Source organism: Mustela putorius, unplaced genomic scaffold, assembly GCF_011764305.1.
Source record: "Mustela putorius furo isolate JIRA1106 unplaced genomic scaffold, ASM1176430v1.1 tig00000592_pilon_pilon_pilon, whole genome shotgun sequence".
NCBI lineage: Eukaryota > Metazoa > Chordata > Mammalia > Carnivora > Mustelidae > Mustela > Mustela putorius.
Window position 1 is genome coordinate 1,087,547 of NW_025421426.1, and position 21,492 is coordinate 1,109,038.

Consider the following 21,492-nt stretch of genomic DNA (forward strand, 5'->3'; position numbering starts at 1 on the left):
GAAGGGCAGATTTGAACACCAGCTGAGGAATTCCCCCTTCTTTCTCTGTCTCTCAGAATTATCTGAAATGAAATGAGATTGCTCTGCGGGAGTAAAGGGATGCTTGCAGACAGAGAGACGTTTAAGCAAAGCCTGGACCGTCCATAATTAATACATGACTACTGACCTCCCGAAATGGGATTCTGAGATACACCAGACTCTGCTCACGGATGCCCTTGTCCTTGTGAAAAGTTTATTGTTGGGAAATCTCTGATATTTCCCCCCAGCTTTATTTCAAATCATTAGGCTGCACCAATCATTCGTTTCAATAATTTCCCCACCAAGCTTTATAATTTATGTAAGCAATGGCAATTAAAAAGCTGTATTGCTTGTCCTCTTGCTTAGTTTGCTTATACTCAAAACAAATTTGTGCTAATTTTTCAGTTATCGTACAATACAGACTGCTAGCTTCTAGTGTCAGACAAGAACAACACTTAGGTCTTCTGTTAATCTGTCACGTATTTACTTACTCGTGTGACATATAAATATATTTGGGGGGTGGGATCCAAATAGACCTCGGGGCAGAGACCTTTCTTTATATGAACCTATTTGCTGAGAAATTAGTTTGATAAGTGTCTTCACACCAGTGGCCTAGAAGGTAGAATATAACATAAAGTTAACCAGATAATATGCTAATTTATCAAATTAATGCTTGTGCATCCTCTTCCAAATATATTTCAAAATACAGCAGCAGGGCACAGTTACATAAATATCTACAGATCAATGTGTGAGAAGAATCACATTTTAATGCAAAAAGTTTATCTCTTGTAAAAGCTTTTTGCATCTCTAACGATAATAGCTGTATTTTGTATTTGTTTGTTTTCTCAGTGCTCTGGAGTCTTTAAGGAACCCTTGGCTCTTCTGTTATTTTTGATGAAAAGTATTGCTCGGCCACAGGTTATAACTTCCAAACTGAAAACAGGTCACCCTGTAATTTGAAGGAAACAAACAAAAAAGTTAATACAATACAGCGCTGGAGGAAAATGTCTCAGACCTTAATGGGCATCAGTTGATGGGCCTGAAGGCTGTTTCCTGCAGTGGTACTCAGGGGTCCGAGCTGGACCTGCTGGAATCAGTTTACAACTCGAATCAAATAAAAAGATCTGGAAGATGAGGAGTGGGGGTGAAGGGGGGTGGGAGGTGGCCGTCTTGGGATTTAAAATGTTGGTACTTTTCCCCTTTTGAGTAGAAACTATTAAAGCCCTGTGAAATCTTCCGACAGTCCAGATCAAGAGAGGAAAGTCATATATTTATTTTTTAAGTCATTTTACGATACATTTTCAGCCCGGGGCACCCGGGTGGCTCAGTCGGTTAAGAGGACTCTTGATTTCAGCTTAGGTTGCAATCTCCTTGCTCAGGGTGGAGTCTGCTTTTCTTTCTCCTTTTGGTCCTCCCCACTGCTCACGTGGGCCAGCTCCCTCTCCATCAAATAAATATATAAATAAAACCTTCTAAAAAATACATTTTCACCCTATGACATTTCTTAAAATGTCCAAATTCTCAATATTTTTAATATCTACACTCTGAATACTAAACCACGAGCCTTATGACTGAGTTGGTCTGATTTGTGGATTTACTCAGGAAGGAGGAGGCTGTATTACAAACTCAAAATGACTTTCAGACATGAGAAGCCATGGGTGCCTGCCCACATGGGGGGCAGAGGTTAGCCTGGTGGGGGGTGTTGTTTGTTTCTTTTCGACTTTTTCCTTTCTTTTGGGGGGATATTATGAACTTATTTTTTGAGTAATTTTGAAAGTTCAGAGAATAATATTTATTCTCTATTGTTATATTTAACAACTATATTTCACAATAGTTGTTATATTTAACAACTGTATTTTGCATGTAGCTGTTGCATATTGTGACATATTGCTATGTAGTTATTCTCTGATTTTGGTAATGTTGAGATGTATTGATTTATGTTACTCATTTTAGTAGCTTCATAATGCCCCATTATGTGAGTACACCATGATTTATATATCTCGATCACTACAGATGGATGTGTAGGTTATTTACAATTTTTGACTATCACAAAAAATAACTCTTCAATCGGACTTCCCGTCTAGACTATATATATCAGAAGGGAATTGTGGTGTCCAAGCCTACCTGCTTGTAAATTGTCCTCCAAATGTCTCAGCATTTGATGACTGGAACACCCCTCTCTCCACACACTTACAAGTACCTGGGGTTCACTTTCTCTTATCTTTAACGGGAGGTCGATGAATTTGAAGTCACTGATTTTCTCTCCAGGTGTAATGCTCTGTGACAGAATGCTTCACCTGGGATCAATGCCCTCTCCTCTCCCCTCCTCCTCCCCCGTCTCTTCCTCTTCTCCACGCCTGTCTTCCTTCCTCCCTTTCCCTTACCTCCTTCTCCCTCCTTCTGTTCTCTTCTTGTCTACTTTCACATCCATACCCATGGCTTCAGTTGCCAACGACATGCCCAAGACAACCAGAAATCAAGAAAAGAGAGGGTTTCCGTGAGAAGGTGATCAACTCTGGATTGTGCGTCATGCCGCACAGAGGCACCAGTGTCTCCCCTCGTTGACTCGTACTGTGTCTGTCCCAGAGAGGATGGTCAATAACAGAGTTTGAAAGAGATGAATCTTAGTTACACATAGAATTCAAAGAGATATTGCAAGCTTCTCTAGCTTTCCCATCTTGTAAAAGAGAGCCATCAAAAGTGGCAATTAGGTCAAAATATACAAGGTACAGAGGTCAAGCTGCTTCTTCTTCTTCTTCTTCTTCTTCTTTTTTTCTGGACTTTGCTAGATATTTCTTTGCAGTGTTTTAAACCAAATTGCTTAGTAGAAAATGCCCCCATGTTTTTGTTCTCTGCTTAAAATGGATTGTTTAGTTATTTTGTAATATTCTTATGAGTAGAGATTCCTCCCCAACTTTGAAGAATTCTGAAATTTAGTCAATTAAGTCAATTCTGGTGATACCCCAAACACAACAGTCACTATTCCATAGCTCTGGAATAAACAGGTTCTGTCCTTCTTCACTCTACAGCACACTGGAAAGTTTGAATGTGTAGTTCACCAGAGGTCGTGGGTTGGTTCTTTCCTTTTTCTGGGAGAATAAGACTCTCAAAATGTCTATAGGGGAATTGACTTACTAGAAACTTATTTTTAAGTCCTCCAGACAAGAATAATTTTTATTTCATCATTATTTTTTCATTTTTGCCTTTTTTGACAACATTTTTAAAAAATCATACTGGAAAAGACAATGTGGACCCAACATTCACAACTTAGCTCAATACCTGATGTATTTTCCAACTGCCCCTTATGAGTTTCTTTGAGGGTAACAAAGGATATTACTAATTTTTAATGGAAAATCGTCAAAAGAAGATTGCTGGTTTTTCCCTCTTAGGTTTAGAGGTAAAATGATTATTGTGGATACATGTGTTTTTTTTTTTTTCTTTATTTTGGTTTGCTTTATTTTCTGTAAGTAATTGATTTATGTGTGTCTTTGTTATTTTATTTGGGGCCTAACCTCCAGCCACCCTTCTTCTGTAGACCAGATTTCAGCAGGGAAAGCCAATCTTTTTAGTCAATGAAATTTAATTGGGATTGGTCCCACTCCTAGCTCTAGGTATGGTCATAGGATTTGGGTCCCATCATTTCTTCCTCCTTGTCACAGGGACTGGTTTAGGTTTTGGAACATGAGATCTAGAACTTCTCAAAATTTCTGAATGAGAGCTACTGGTCTCGAATCTAAGAGCCTAGATCTCTGGCAGCCATCTTTTACCAGATGGACTCTGAGAATGAGGCCAACACAGAGGAGAACAGAGATATCCCAGTCTCTAGGTCCAGGTGACGTCGTCATCATGTGGTCAGTCCATTTGGGCCCTGTACTTTTCAGTTACATGGAGAAATTCCCTTTTAGTTTAAGTGAACTTTGGATGTATTTTTGTCACTTACAACTAAAAGAACTTACACAGATCTGCTACCTTTAGCAGAGAATTATGCAACAATAAATACATCCTAACTTCATTCTCTAGAATCTGGAGTACTTAGAATGGTTACATGATAAGGGTCCCAGGGAGAGTTAAGGGGTTAGAAATTAACCTACAAATCTAGTCAGAATACAGCAATTCCATTGTTGGAAAATGGAGGCCCAGTCTTATTCCTCTCTGATATTAGGAAACTTAGATAAAAGGTTTACTCCAGTAGGTCCCCACTGTCTCTATGGCTCTCCCTCACCTGGTAATTCGAAACCACCCTCTCCTATTGTGGTGAGGACATGGATATGAAGGAGAGACCCCAAATGGTCCTAAACACCTGCCTGGGTTGTATAAAGTTCCTGAGAATTTAAACACATGATAAATAAGTGTCGTATTAATCAACAAGACTCATGGTGATGGAGTGACCATAAAAATGTAAGCTATTTAGGGGAAGATATACTGTCAGTAGAATGAGATTTGAAAAGCATTTAACACTGGATCATTTTCTTTACAAAAACATCCCATCTCCATCTCTGTCTCCTTGGAACATTAAACACAAATGAGTCCAAGCAAAAGAGTAAGTCTTTCGATGATTTATGGTTAATAGTAAATTCAGAGAAAAACACACCAATTTGAGACATTATTGTTATTAAGGGACAGTCAATGCTTTCATCTTCACAATCAGCACGTACGCTTATGTTCTCTCTTTTGCATATTCTCAGTCATGGTCATTCCGAGGCCGTATACATAACTGGATTTTTTTTTTTTTTTTTTTTTTTGTCATCATGGCTTCTTCTGTTTGGCAAGACTTCATAATTTAATATTTTCCCCAGCAGACAATTTTACTTTCAGAGAAAAGATACGAGGCGATGCTCATGCAAATGGGAAACACATCTGGGACGCTGTGTTATCGCGATCTGGCCCCCAGAGGAGTTTTCCTTTTACACTTTCCTCCTGTGCCATTTAACGCACACATTTGTATTCCACAGCGACTTGGCTGTGGGTTCCTTTGTCCATCACTTCCCTCATCAGATTGGAAACTGTTTCTTATCTTTTCCTATCCCATTCCAGCCAAAATGCACTATTTGTACCAAGTCAACAAAACCTTATTTATAAACTATGATAGGACTGAAAACAACTAAAACTGAAAAAACGGTTGGTGGTATTCTTTGACAAATTGAACCATTTAAGGAAGACACAGAACTTATCAGATCCTCACTCCAGGTACACGAACTGAGATCATCTTGGGGTTCATTCAGACTTTTCCGTTGTGCTTCGGGCAATGACTAAGAATGGGAAGCAGTAATCCCACAACCCCAAACAAACTCCCTTTTCTAAACATCCAAAGCAAAACGGAAAGTTTTAAAATGATCAGGATGGACACTCCCGGGACAGCTACCGTGAGTAACACAATTCAGAGGTAATGATGATGCATCTACTTCAAACAAATCTCAACAATTCCCAGTGAGTTTATTAGAACAGCAAACATGTTTATGTGGGAAGATTATGACCTGAGTTTCAGAATAGATTGAGGAATGAATCATATGAAGTTTTAATATTAAAATATAAATGGAATGAACAAGGAGGGGCAAAAAATGTCCTAACTTGATCCCCAGAAAAGTTATTCCCAGCTTGTCCCATAAAGAATCTCTTTGTTTCATGTTCTCATACCATAGTCTACCTTTCAATAAAAGCACGGTCAAGGTTGGGGCCCCTGGGTAGCTCAGTTGGCTAAATGCCCAGCTCTTCATTTCGGCTCCGGTCATGATCTCAGAGTTATGAGATGGGGCCAGGCTTTGGGCTCCAAGCTCAGCACAGAGTCTGTCCCTCTCCCTCTGCTCCTTCCCCTGCGCATGTGCACTCTCTCTCAAATAAATAAATCAAATCTTTTTAAAAAATAGGAAATAATAAAAGCACTTTTAAGGTTGAAATTTTTTAAAGATTTATTTATTTATTTGAGGAAGAGAGAGAGAGAAAGAAAGAGTGGGGGGAGGGGCAGAGAGAATCCCTTCAGACTCCGTGCTGAGCTGGGAGCCTGACAGCGGTTCAGTCTCAGGACCCTGAGATCATGACGTGAGCTGAAATCAATAGGCCAGCCCTTAACTGACTGAACCACCCAGGTGCCCCAAGGTGGAAATTTTTAAATGTATTTGTGTAGATTCTCAAGGGCAGGGGATGAATAGATTTTTGTTTGTTTTTTTGTTTTTTAAATTATCACTGATTTCTGAGTCTAATGCCATGTGTTGTTGTTGTTTTTTTTTAAGATTTTTTTTTTTGATTTATTTATTTGACAGAGAGAGAGATCACAAGTAGGCAGAGAAACAGGGGGAAGCAGGCTTCCTGCTGAGGAGAGAGCCCGATGTGAGGCTCTATCCCAGGAGCCTGAGATCATGACCGGAGCTGAAAGCAGAGGCTTAACCCACTGAGTAACCCAGGTGCTCCTCTAATGCCATGTTTGATATGTAGGAGATACATACATATATGTGAATTAATTAAAAAGTTATACAAATAAATGCCCACTGAATATTGTTTATTGTGGTGATTGGGAGGGAAACCTATGTGTTAAACAATAGGAGAACTGTTTAAAATATATTTTGGTACATCTATAATAATGTGATGGCATGAAACCAGCAAAATTAATGTTTTTAAAGAATTTTTAAGGATATTGGCAAATGGACATGGTACTTAGTGAAGGAAGGCAGGACAAAAGTCTGCACAACTTTGAATAATGATTCTAGGGAATTCGCACAATTATTTTCTTTTTATCTCTTTCCTTTTCTGTTGCTCCAATTAATTGCTTTAGGGTAATTTTTTTACTCTCCGTACTCCTCAGATAGGAAGCTAATCCCATGGATATGTAAAAGTGAGGCTTAAAAACTCTTCGTGGAACTGTTTGGCTCCTGTATCAGGCTTGGTTCTGAGCATTATTTGATTTCCAGTGTGTCATATAGACAAATAATTCCCTTAGGATTCTTCTAGGCACTTAATTTCCATTGAAGACAGGGAATGTAAAAACTACAACTTGTAAAAGAGGATTCTGTTCCATGAGAAAAAAAAAAAAAAAACAGAATAAACCCATGTAATACATGATAGCAAATGCTATGTATATATAGACTGCATTAGCTGGAATAAACATAGGGATAGCTTACAGTTTTGTACAGTAGACCACTGTTTTAAGACTATGTTCCAGAGAACACAGACTCCCGGACATCCTTATCTGCTGGTCCAAGAAGGAAGGGTTTCCACTCAACCAAACTTGAAAAATTCTGTGTACTGTCTCTTTTCTTGAAATGCACAAATTGTATTTACATATTCAAGCTTCAGAAAAGTCCCCAGCCAATAAAAAACTGATGGAAATCATTTGTAATTAAACAAACTTATTTGTGCCAGGTAACATTGTTTCCTAGGTGTGTTTGTTAAATTGATAGCCACTATGTATCATTTTCTCTCAGAAACGAGTTAGTAACATCAACACACCTTTGTTTTTCTGAAGAACAAAACCTCAAGACCTTCTTGAAGCTTCTAGATTCTGGAATATCACTACAACATCTTATTTTATTTATAGAATCTAGTACAATATAATCTTGTGAGCATGAAGGTGAAGACATTTAGCAGCATATAACAAAGCATCTTGAGCAAGCACTGACTCATAGTTGTGGGATTTAATCATTTGTTAAGAAACTTAACTCCGCAAGCAGTAGTATCACAGATTATACGATTCAAGATAATGAATAAGCAAAGTATAAATTACCATATATAGTGAATATATGGTGGGTATTTGGGGCCAGTGAAGAGGTGCTTTAATGCTGTGAATTCTGTAGTTATCTATAAACAAGATGAGTTTAGGTAATACACGGCTTAGTTTTTCTAAATTGTTTTAATAACCTACAACCATCTTGTGTACAGGTATCACACTCATGTTAACGCTGCATATTTTAATACGAATTAGAAAAAAATATCACCAGCACACCAAACCTGTGATTTTCCAGATGCTATTGTTTAGAATGAGGCTAAAGTAGGTCTAAAGTTTAGAAAATGAGTTGATCTAAAGAAAAATATTATAAGCAGTAACAGTACAAGTGATAACACAGCAAAAGTCTCTCAGGGGCTATGTAAATGACAAATTTGCGTGGACTGTCTCAGAAGATTCTTGTTAATTACCATCTCCCACATCAAATGACGTGGTTCCCCAATCTGACTGTGCACTGGAATCATTTGGGAAGCTTCTACAAATACCAATGCAATCTCCACTCACACCAATTAAATCTAAATCTCTGGACATGGGATATGGGCCTTAGTAATTTTTGAAAGACCCCAGGTGACTCCAGTGTGCAGCCAGCTTTGAGAACCATTGGGTTGAGGTATCATCCTAATCTTGCTAGTGCTGCCGATTCATTTCTTTCTTCTAGCTGCTTCTGGATCTTTCTCTGATCTGACTTGTCTACATCCACCCCATCTAGTCCATCTAGCCACACTGGTTAGCTTTCCTTGAACCAGAACTGAAATATTAGCTGCAGGGAATTCTTGATCTTTCTATGGACATGGTTCACATTCCAGCATTTAAACTAGTTTCCTGATTCTATTCCATAGATTTTAAATATTTATTTCTATATCTTAGAGAGAGAGAGTGTGTGTGTACACACATGCACGAGCAAGCAGGGGGAGGGGCAGAGGAAGAAAGAAGCTTGCAGCAGGCTTCCTGACATGAGGTTCATCCCAGGACCCTAAGATCACGACCAGAGCCAAAACCAAGAGTTGGATGCGTAAATGACTGTACCACTCAGGCACCCCAAATTACATAGGTTTTTAAAAAATATTTTATTTTTATGTATTTATTTGATAGAGAAAGTGAGATCACAAGTAGGTAGAGAGCAGGCAGAGAGAGAGGGGGAAGCAGGCTTCCCGCTGAGCAGGGAGCCTGAGGTGGGGCTAGATCCCAGGACCCTGGGATCATGACCCGAGCCGAAGGCAGAGGCTTAACCCACTGAGCCACCCAGGCACCCCCATTACATAGATTTTATAAATGAATTTTTACTGTTCTAGCTAATTGTGTCTTATGTTCAACTGTGCAACTCCCATGTAAAAGTTGGAGATACAAGTTTTCTCCAGTGCAAATGAACTCTGCAACAAAATTCTAAAACATTTGAAAATGGTTTCTATAAGATTTTTCTCAGCAAGGTTTCTGTAATTGTGCTGGTCACTTTCTTTTGTAGATGTCTTTTATTTGGGGATATGAAAACATCTCTTCTGGACTGAGTTAGAGGGTGTTTACCCTATTATTTAAAATTTTCAATTCTGTTCCCTTCTCTGTCCTCCACATGCCCATTTCCCCCTGCCCCCGCCAAGTCTGCACAGACTCCCACTCTCAGACTTCTCTCAACTGATGGTATTCAAATAAAAGATGATTTTTGTTTTATTTTTTATTCTATAAGTAATTGCCAACTTCCCATCAATGCACAAAAGGTGGAAGTTGTACATGCAAAAATAGATTTTGTTTGATATATCCAGGCTGTGTGCTCAAATACTTTAGTTCATGATTCTGGGACTGAAGCAGAAAAGCCGCAGAAAGCAAAGGAATATGAGGTTATTTCCCTGCCTCAACATTGACCTATTTATTCTCTCACACCTGCAACTAATTTGTTCTTTTCTGAAGGCAAGCAAATATAAAAAATCATCTTTTTTAAAAAAAATTATTTACTTATTTGAGAGAGAGAGAGATTGAGAGAATGATTGGGGAGAGGGCTGAGGGAAAAGCAGACTCCCTGCAGAGCAGGAGCCCAACATGGGACTTGATCCCAGGACCCTAGGATCATAACCTAAGCCAAAGGCAGATGCTTAACCAACTGAGCCACTCAGGTGCCCAGGTCTTCTCTTTTGAGTCATCCAAATTTTAGAGGGAATTTTAGCTGTGGTTCTTCTCCTGTGAATCATTCCTTGTCTACCTTCCATTCCTCTCTTTGTGAACCCCTTCCTTCTGTGAACCTCCCAGTTGACAATAGACTCTCGGGATTCAGAAGGGATCCAGTATGAAATTTTGTGAACTTCTGACATTGAGAACTTCTCTGTGACAGATTGTCAGATCTTTTCTGTGATGGTAAATGTTAGTAAATATTTTCAGCTTTGTGGATTGTATTGCATCTGTGGCAACTTCTCCACTCTGCCATTGGAGCATGAAAGCAGCTACAGGTGATAGGAAAGAATGAGTATGAATGTGTTTCAATAAAACTTTATCTAAAAAAAAAAAAACAAAAAAACAGGCAGAGAGCCAGATTGAGTTTGCTAACTTTAGTCTACAGCGTATAATTGTTCCCACAAAGCAAAGTAAAGCAAAACTGAGAAATCTTAGTGACATTTGCAAACATAACTCAAATAAAAGACTAAAATCACTTACAAAACTATTAAGGTTCATCCTGCCTTTACATTTTACATTTAAATAAGCTCTGTACATTGTACATTTTGTTAGTATGTTTTGGATATTGGCTCTGAACTTCCCTAAATCTGGGATGTTTTATCCACTTACCAGAGCTACTACTTGTAGGAAGACAAACAGAGAATGACGAAGCTGTGCTAAGATGCAGAGACCAGATTCAAGCCCCCCCCCCACTAGCTCAAGTGGTTCACGTCCACATACCAGTCCTTTCAAAGGGCCATTGACCGTCAGTAACCATGATGGAGAGTGGGAACTGCAAAATTCTATTGTGCATATGAAGACTTCTGTGTATCGGGCAAGTTACCACTAAGCTATATACACCACCTGAAATCCCTCACTGTTCTGTCTGTCTGACTGGTCACATCTACCCAACCAGACGACCAACCCCCATTTGTCCACACCTGCCACAACACTGAGCAGAGGATGAAACACACTGTCAGTAATTGAACGTATTTTAATTCTAAGGCCAGTGGCTTAAGACATTGTTCCAGCTCAGGCATTGCTTCTGATTCAAAATATATTCACCAATGAGGGCATTTTGATTACATGAGTGAGGATATGCCAGTTCTATGTGGGTTCAGCTGAAGTGGTGGGATCGATGTTTAGGGTGGGTCGCCTCCTTTACCTTGCATGGGTGGACCTTGGAGCTTCCCCTAATTCTTATATAGTGTTGATGCTCTTGACACAGCTGGGAAGTTCAAATTACTCGCTTATTATTCTCTATACAGCAATTCTTTACCATGTGACTGGCATTTACTCTAGTAAATCTCTGTACTCTAGTACTCTAGTACTCTGTGCGAACTGTTGGAATAACAGGGAACAAAGCGTGGTCTCTGTCCTGGAGGAACTCTAGGCAAGTGGGCATGTTGGGCACCCCAATGGGAACAGTAACTCCGTTCTGCTGTAAGAACCATTCAGGTGCAGGAGAGAGGCAGAGAGGGAGGGCACCTCACCAGATTCATGAGGTCTAGGATGGCTCTTGGAAGGGAGTGACATCTGAGCTGAGATGAAGGAGGGATGCGTGCGGGCTCGCTGGGTGAAGGCCAGGCTGAGGGTAAAAGGCAAGGTGCTCCAAAAAGAGAGAATGGCTTTAGGAAGCCCTAGGACACAGCCACATGATCCCTGTCTCTGCAGAAAAATATGCCCAATAACCGTGCTGGCCCCAGGATACGTGATTTTTGTACGGCATGTCCTGAGCATCCAGTGACCGGAGAACGGTGGGGAATCCGGGTCACTCTGTTGAGTGATTTAACAAATGCTGATACAGCTGAAAACTGGAGTAAATATGCTAGAAGTAATCTTCCCAATGAAGTTAAAAGCGGGAGTTGATTGTGAGGGGGAATTTGTGATTCTTCCTTTTGATGCCGGTTAGGACGTGATAGATTGTAATGGACCTCAGAGTGTTTGCAACTACATAATTCTCACTTTGTCAACAGAGCCGACCTTCAAAAACAAGGAGAAATAAACCATCAAAAGGCAGTTTTTCTTTGCCTTCAGTTCATCTCCAGGCACATGTCACAAGTTTCTGGGTCCACCAGGGTCTTCTTCCCCTCACACTCTGTCCTCACTCTGACGCTCCCCTTCTGGGCACAGCTATTACAGAAATACCCTCTCCTAGCATTGTGAAGGGCTCTCTATTTCTGAATTTTCATTCAGAAAGTCAGTCCCTTTTTGTTTGGGTAGCATATGCATTGTTGATACAACTCCCCCTCCACTCCGGCTCCCATTCCCCACTGGATTCATTTTAGTTCATATTTGAATGAGAAAGTACGTGGTTCAGATGAATGTTAAGGAGATGGTAGTGAAGTGCCACTTGGGTATTTTGATACTATAAATGATTGGCATTTTGGAAATACTATTTTAGTAAACGGGTGTGCATTTTTGGGGTGTAATCAAAGTTTGAATCACAGATTTACTAGGTAACATCTTAGGAAGTTTTTAAATGGATTAGTGGATTTAATGGATTAAGTGGATTAGTGAAATGTGCAACATCAGTTTTGGGTTTGGGAGGCACTGGTTTAGACACTTCAAAGAAAATCCTGGATGGAGTGTCTGGTACGTTGCACGTGGTGTAAATGTTAGTTCCTCCCCTCACTGCTTCCCATCTCTCTTACCATACTTCGATGCTGTTCTCCTTCATGGAGACCTGGACCTAATCTTTATGATGTAGTCACCATTTCCCCGCACACTGCTTTCCACCTGAATCTACACGAGTTTTTTTTTTTTCTTCCCCCATTTTGGTTTGCAGCTCTTTATTTTCATGTTCCAAAATTATTGAGCAAAAAGGCAAATGAATTTCTCTTTTAGGACCATCTCTGGGGGTGTAGTCCGTGTTCCGACAAAGGAGATCGCAACCTCATGTTTCTGTGCTCCAATCTCTGTGATGACTGCAATGGTATTAAGATATTTTTATCGTGGGCTTGGTGTGAAAATAAAATGTGCAGGGTAGAACTTACTGGCGGTGAAATGTAACTCATGCCTCATATTGTCCAAAAGTTAGGTGGTTTTAGTTACTAGAAAAAGCACAAGGTCTTACTGCAAACCCATTTTCAATAGTACCGTAAAATCCAGGCTTCATCTGGATTTTGCCATGTTTTCTCATTAATGTCCTCTCTCTATTCCAGAATTCAGTCCTGAGTACCACACTGCATTTAGCTGTTATGCCTCCTCTGTCCACTTTGGTCTATGATAAATCCTTAGTCTTTCTTTACTTTTGTGACCATGAGCGTCTTGAGAAGTATCCTTCTATCCGACAGAATGTCCTCCCATCTTCCAGTCTAGGTCTGTCTGATGTGTGTGTGTGTGTGTGTGTGTGTGTGTGTGTGTGTGGAGGGGGCAGTTAATGATTTGACTGAGGTCATGAATTTGAGGAAGAAAAGCACAAATATGAAGTGCCTTCCTTATCACATCATAGGAGGATACACATGACATTCACAAGACATCTCTGGTGATGTTGACCTTCATCACTTGGTAAAGGCGATATCTGCCATGTTTCTCAACCATGCATTGCTATTTTTACCTTTCCAGACTCTATTCTTTGGAAGCAAGTGACTAAGTCTAGCCTACTCTCAAGGGGGAGGAGTGGAGATTGTCCTCTGGAGGTGGAAATATCTGCAGGTATTAAATAGAATGTGTTTGTAAGGAAAATTTATAAGCTCATTAAAAAGACCTAACTGTTTGTGGGTCTTTCCACTCTATAAATCAACCCAATAGAATATAATAAAATCCATATCTAGAATGGTCTTGATATTCCCTCTGGTCCTTGCGATTTGAAGTATTTATATAACAAAGTGCTATTGAAATGTATTCCTGATTTTCATCTGTAAAACAGAAAGCTTGGTCTCAAATATGAGTCTTTCTATTTTCTTTTGAAAAAAGAACCCTCATATTAAAATGTTGCAAGATACACGATCCCACAGGGATTTAGCAAAAAGAGCGAAAGATGGATTACCATTGAGTCTAGATAGCATTTCTGTCAATATTCATGGAGCATTTTCATAAAGCAAATTTTACTTATCTAGAGTAGAGTAATTTCTTCAGTGCTGTTTGCAGATAACAGAGCTATTACCAGAGATATCTTTCTATCTGAAAGACCTATCTGTATGGCAGGGCAAACATCTAATTACCAAATATCTGCTCTCATTACCTGTGAGTCACCCTCCTCTCCCTTGAAACTCCAGGACCCTATCCCATTCCTTGGCTCAGGATGGCCTCACCTGTCCAACTTGTGCTTGGGTCTCATATTTTTTTTATGGAGCTATGGTACATATGGATTGAAGTTTGCTTCCCTCTGGTTAATCTGTCTCCTGTCAATTTAAGGACTAGAGCAGCCAAAAGAATCTAGAAGGGTAGAGGAAAAATTTTCCTTCCCTATACAATGTTACATTTATCTTTTAATATTCATAGACTAATTTGCCATGGATCTTTGTGTTTTTGGTTTTTTTTAAGATTTTTTTTTTATTTGACAGATAGAGATCACAAGTAGGCAGAGAGGCAGGCAGAGAGAGAGGAGGAAGCAGGCTCCCTGCTGAGCACAGAGCCCGATGCGGGGCTCGATCCCAGAACCCTGAGATCTTGACCTGAGCCGAAGGCAGAGGCTTTAACCCACTGAGCCACCCAGGTGCCCCATGTGTTTTGGTTTTTGAGAATGTAACTTGTAGACACATATAATTTGAAACTTGCATAATATACAGTTGTTCTTAATTTTTTTTTGTAGTTGGTTTTATAAGGTAATTTTGTTAGGTAGATTTAGAGTCCCTGGAGGGAAGATCAAATCATTTGGGCAAGATAATAATTAAATAATTCACAAATCTGATCACCAATTATTAGTGTAGAAGTCACTGTTGGGGTATAGTCCTCTCAAAAGATATAACAGGGGGCGCCTGGGTGGCTTAGACTGTTAAATGTCTGCCTTTGTCTCAGGTCATGATCCCAGGATCCTGGGCTCGAGCCCCCACATCAGTCTCCCTGCTCAGCAAGGAACCTGCTTCTCCCTCTGCCTCTGCTGCTGCTCCCTTTGATTGTGTGTGCTCTCTCTCTCTCTCTCCCTGTCAAATAAATAAATATGATCTTTAAAAAAATGATATAATAGAATGAGCCAACACAGTTGATAATGTTATCACTGGGGAAAAAAAAACAAAAAACCTCCAGAGATATTTTAACTCCTAACTCCTTATTATAAAATATTGCCAAATTTTCTTGATTCTGATGGATCATTAATTGTAAAATGCACCTTCAGTTTAAGGAGTTATTTCATAAGAGAAAGAAATAAAACACAACCACCTTAAGTATAACACATTGATTTCTAAGTGTTACTTAGTTTTAAAAATGTTGTAAAACTTAAATATCTAGGAAAAATGGTTTAAACAAGAAAATAACCAAGAAGAAAATCATTAAAAAAGGCTGACTATGTGCTAAGTGCTTTAATCAGCTCTCTCATTTTATCCCCTGGAAAATTCTTGGTGACTAACTGCTACTTCTATCTTTGGTGCCTAAATGAGGTAGCTGAGGTCTGGGGCAGCTGAGCCGCTGAGTCAAAGGTGGAAAGGCTTGCATAAATTAAATGGTTTCTACCAGGTCACACAGAGAGTTAGCAGGAGAGAAGGGAATCAATGCAGAGTCTCTGTCTCAGGGTGGAATTCTGCAGCGCATTTCCCTCGAGCCACTCGCTTGCATGGCAGACCACCTCCCAAAGAGATGAAGCTGGAAACAAAAACAAAAATTGCCAACTATCTTTCTCCTGTCCCCTGACAACCTCAGTTCCAACCGGAAGTTCGGAGCACTCGGCTTTGGGTCTTCCAAATTAAATGTCTTTGTGATATGTTAATCAGAACCATTAATCTCTTAACAACCACACCTGCTACAAAGCTCCTATCCCCGTTTAATGGGAACTCTCAAGTGGGCGAGTAAATGAAGAGAGTTCATTTCTACAGTTCCACTGTCTTGAAAAAACATTGGTAGTTTCATGCCATTTAGTTAGAGGGGAAAAATAAAAGCAACTACTTGCGATAAGAAATTATGACAGACTTGCGTGTAGCAACAGAGAGAGACAGAGATGGAGATAGAGATAGAGACACAGAGGCAGAAACAAAAAGTAAAGAAAGATGAGGAAAAAATGTGTTTGTTTGTTTGTTTGTTTGTTTATTTGCTTTGTTATTAAATACAGGCTGCAATAGGAAGCCTTAGCTTAAGGCTGGGGGAAAAATGGTTGTGCACTCATTTAGAATATGCAAAAAACAAAATTCAATAGTGATTGCATTTAAACACATTCGGAGCATACAAAATAGGCATGATGAGCCCTGTTTTGCCTGTGGTGAAGTTCAGACAAAACAGGGGAGGAAAAGTGTTTTTTCAGTAGTAAAGGGCCATCTAGAAGTAGAGATTATTTTCACAATGGTTATCAATTTCTACCCCAGCGGCCAGACTACGTTCGGTATGCATTTTAATGAAGTGCCCGGTCTCACCGGGTCTCTGTATTCCTGCCGCACAGAGAACAGCCACGGGCATGACGAGCTGTTCTCCATCAACTGGTTGTTTCCTGCCTCTAAATCTTGCTACAGATATTCTTAGGTCTAGATATTACTTCTCATGTCCCCAGTCATGATGCCAGGCCGCGGAGAAGAAAAGAATGAACCCCTGCATCAGTAGGAAATATTCTTTGGATGTTGTATTGCCTTTTGCCCTTGTGGTAACATAGTTAATGTAGGGGGTGACAAAGCCATGTTCCTGGGCTGAGTCATGGAGTCCCCATCAGACTGTGAGCGCCAGTCTGGCCCGTGCACCTTCGTCACCTGGAGCATGCTTACTAGACAATAAATATCGTTGCGACACGGGAAGGAGTACCTAAATGGAGAAGCTTACGGGATCCAAATCCTTCAGCCTTGAAAAGAAGGCACCTTGGCTCTTGATTAAGGAAATGGGTTAGTGGATTCAAAAAAAATTTTTTTAACTTAAATAAAAATAGATTTTATCATAAGTCTTTGGGTTGTTTCCAGTATCAGTGTGAAGGCTGGTGAGCAAAACTAAGAAAAAGGCAGAAGTCCAGAAAAGCTTAGAGCCACGGACAGAGCAGAGGTCATGCCGACAACAGTCAGGTCAGGACCCTGCCTTTGACGGTCTGGCTTTGGACCCTGGCTGCCATTTTCCCTGCTAGATTCTTAAATCCACTGTAGCCTCTGAAAATCTTCTTTCCCTGTCACCGCTTCTCTGAGTGTTTTCACGTGAGATAACATTACCGGCAGGAGCATCTGACTCGCCAAATCTGGGCCTCATGCTTCCTACCAAGGAGCTGGCATAGGGATACTTATGCCAACTGGGAGCTGGGCTGCTGCCTCTCACCACGACCTAAGTGATGGGGAATCTCGCCATCTAGAAAGAGAGCCCCCAAGCCCCGTAAACATCCACCATACCCTTGAGCCTCAGTTTTCTTGCCTGTACCATGGAAATATCCTTTTAAAATTGTTATTCTGTACTATGATATTTTAACCCAATACACCTTTTATCCTTTTCTGTTGCCATGAAGAGTAAATTACATAATGCCTGTGAAATACAATAAATCTTAGTTGTTAATGAGTTCAAATTCCGGTGCAGAAAACTATGCTGTTTCCAGCTCTCTCGTGGGGCAGCCATGCGCCCTGCGGAAAGTGTGCTGTCTCTCTCTCCCACTTCCTCTCTCGCCCTCATTTTTACAATGTTGAAAAGCTTTGCATTAGTCATGGTCCGCACTTGATAGCATGGTATTAGCATTGGTCTTTATAAGGCTCTTCTTGTGTTAGTAATTCATTCACTCATTCATTTATACATTCGTCACTTCACCCCAGTATTTCCCTCCCATTCAGATGTGTTTAACTGGAATCTTTGTGTTACTTGTATCCTTGCAAAACGAGTGCTTTTGAGCCTGGATGCGTACGGCTGGGCTGGGGATCGTAGGGCTAGGGATCGCACGCTCATCTCTCTAATACGGGCGGCTGGTGCCTCAGGCCCCGGGTAGATCAAAATGGTTATCTTTCCTGAACAACCCTTTCCTTCCCCCTCCCTAGGGATTTAAGATCCACCTGCCTTGTTATCCTCATATTTAACTTTTGTCTCCACCAGTGATGGACACGTTGGTGCAGGGAACATCAGCACACCTATCCTCTCGGCCCAGGTGAAAACTACTCAGACGCTACGCTCAGGGACTGAATGGCTGGTACATCACTAAACACGGGGCAAGTGAGGGGTAAGCCACAGCCGGCCCCTCCCGCAGGTCCCCTCCCCCTCGCCTTCCCTCAGCCACAGCCGGATTACAGCCTACAGGGAGTGGGGCCCCATGACACCTCTTAGTCTGGCGGGGGTTCCCGCAATCTGTGATAGAAGCCAGCGGTTCTCAAAGATTCCCTGGCATCAAGATCCCCTTGAGGGTTTGTGAAGAGATTTGGGGACCTTCCCTTAGATTTTTCTGATTGACTAGCTCTGAGACGGAGTCTGAAAATGTGTTTTTGCAACAACTTCAGGGCAGCTGCTGTGCTTTGGCACACATAGGGGCCCCGACTCAGTGCTGCCCAGAGTCAGAACCAGCACATCTTTAGGGGGTCAGCAAAGTCAAGGTAACGCAGGAGAGAGTTGGGGCACCTGGGTGGCTCAGTCGGTGAATTATCTGCGTCCTTCAGCTCAGGCTCAGGTCATGATCTCAGGGTCCTGGGATTGAGGCATCCTCTCCGCGCACCCTGCCCTCCCCCAGTCCGGCTCCCTGCTCAGTGGGGAGTCTGCTTCTCCCTCTCCCTCTGCCTGTGGCTCTACCTGCTTGTGCTCTCTCTCTCTCTACCTCTGTCAAATAAATAAATAAAATCTTTAAAAAAAATGAGAGAGCATATTTAGTATTAGATATTAGAAACATCCAGAAATGCAGCCAACAAGTGATCGGGGGAGTTAGTGTTCGGTTTTCCTTTGCTTACTCCTCCTGAGTCTCTCTCCCTCCCCCCTTCCTTCCTAGTACTGAGGGTGTCGTCTACAGGATTTGCCCAGCACCTGCTTTTACTCATTAGATGGTGAGTGGATCACGTTTACAGCAATTGTGGCTGGCCTAGAAACACGTCAAGTCAAAGGGTCTGATCATGGCTTATGTGCAGTCAGAAGTTTTCCACAACAGTTGTGACTCACTCGTGTGTGTGTGTGTGTGTGTGTATGTGTGTGTGCGCGCGTGTGTGTGTGTGGGTTGCCTGTGCACCGCTGGCTCTATTAACTAGGCCAATTACCTAGACCAGGCATGAGTTTTAATATCGCTCATCGCCTTTAGGCAGTTGTCAGTGTGACTTTTGGCCACTGGCTAGGCATTATTTCTGATAAGATTAATTTTAATAATCGGGAGCTTATAATTTGATCTGTTTTAAATCAAGGTTTTCTGGTCATTTGGCAATATGTTCCACTTGATTAAGAGGTTTTTTGCTTGTTTGTTTTTGCTGTTGTTTTATTGTTCCTCATTCAACTTCTTCTAAATGTAGAACTTTTTGTTTTGGAACTCAGTAGCTGTGTCTCAACCGCCCACTGCTGATCTTCTCCTTTTTACTTAATATGTTTACTAGCTCTAAAACAACCGTTAGCAGGAGAGGACAGATACATTTTCTTTATCCCATACACGATTCCTGAGGAATGGGATGACCCTGTTCTCGGGGTCTCAATAGATGCTCAGCCATGCTTCCTGAATGAGTGAGTGGACGAGGTAATACATGGATAAAGACTGATTGACTGTTTTTGACTATTTAACAAGTTCTGTGTTAGGTCATTACTATTTTCTTATATTACTTAAATTTTTTTTTTTTTATTGAAATGGCCATCTTTTTTTTTGTCCTAGCTTGGGACTCTGAAAACTATTATACTGTAGGCAAATTATATGCCTGAGAGCTTTTTCCACTTAAGAGTTTAGCTAAAATTAAGGGATAGTGCCTAGAAATAAACCCAGCTCTAGTGAATTCCCAATTAAATGCCTGAAATCTCTTTGGTAAGTAGGTGGCAGATAAACAAATGCATATAAAAAGAATTCCAATTATCTACAATGGTTAAAAATGAGATACTCTGTTTCAAGTTAGCTTTCTCATTATTACAATGTTATTATTAAGTTAGTTTTCTCATTAATAGAGAGTTGTATATTCCATGTTGTATTTTCCAGTTTTCATTTGATAATTTTTATTTTTGGCTCTGATTATAAAAAGCAATCAAAGCCCATTGTAAAAATGTGGGGAGAAAATAAAAGAACAATGTAAAAGAAAAATACCTACACCACCCGATAATACCATTGTTAATTTCTTGGCAAACTTACTATAGATATAGGAGTACACTTAGAGTTCTTTCTATATGTTTGTAACATTATACTATTGCGATGACATTGTATTTCGAGCCTTGCTTTTATTTTATTCAGCATTATCTAAGAATTATTTCTCCATGCCAATAAATATTATTTGAAAACAGTATTACTTTCACTGCTGTGTGGCACGATATCACAGGGATAGATCAACATTTATTTACCCAGTCTTGTGTTCTTTGGGACGGAGGTTGAATATCCTTACACATATGTGTTCCTTTGTCTTCCTCCCTCCTAGTTTAATAAGAATAGATTTGCACATGTGGAGTAAGGAGATAACAGTTGAGACTCTCTTAAAACATTTGATGTGCATAAATATATTTTTCAGAAAGGACTGCCAGTGTTCGTTAGCACTAGCAGCTATGAGTGTATTATATTGTCATGGTTAAATATTACTATGTTATCAAAATGACTACCAATGTGATGGACTAATTTTATAAGCTTCCAGTGCTTTAAAACAGAATACCCCTTAAAATAAAATAAGATATGTTCAATTAGCCTGAAAGCCATAGATGTTGTTATATAAGCAAGTAAAGATGTTATGAGGCCTTGGAAGGAATACATTCTTCATCGAATGGTAACATTTGACTTTTTCTTTCAGATTAATGATCCTTGTTTCTCTGTTTTTTATTTTCTATTTTTTTTTTTTTTTTTTTTTTAGAAAAATGAGAAACAGAATGCCTTTCTATTGATATGGTTTTCCCATGATCCATCACCCCATCCCTAGTAACCTACCCTCTATGGAAGACTTTTTTTTTTCTTTTTCTATTCAAATTTGCATGTGAGGACTATGTCTGCTCAAAACAAAGACACCAGGTCATCTGTATTTTATTATGAGGTTGTGGCATCTAGTAAAAATTGAACATCAGAATTTTAGAGTCATTTCTACCTTATTCATAAAAAAATGGAGGGATTATTTTCCAAATGAATGTATGAACGTATGACTCCCTCAAAGTAAAAACCCAGAATGGTTTCATGCACAATTGTGTAGCTTTGTTCATTAAATAAAGGTCTCAAAATACACCTGATGTACAGAGAGAAACCCATATTCTTTCTGTGCGTTCGACAGAATACTGTAAGGTAGATTCACGTGGAAATTTTCTAAATTTAGAAGGTACATGGGGTAATGAATAGGAGGGGTAATGAATAAAGTAGGTGGGAGAGGTTCAAATTTCAGTTCTGCTTCAAGGAAGTATTTTCTAACAAGAGATTTGATATAGCCTTGCTGCCCCCTTGCTGCCCCCAC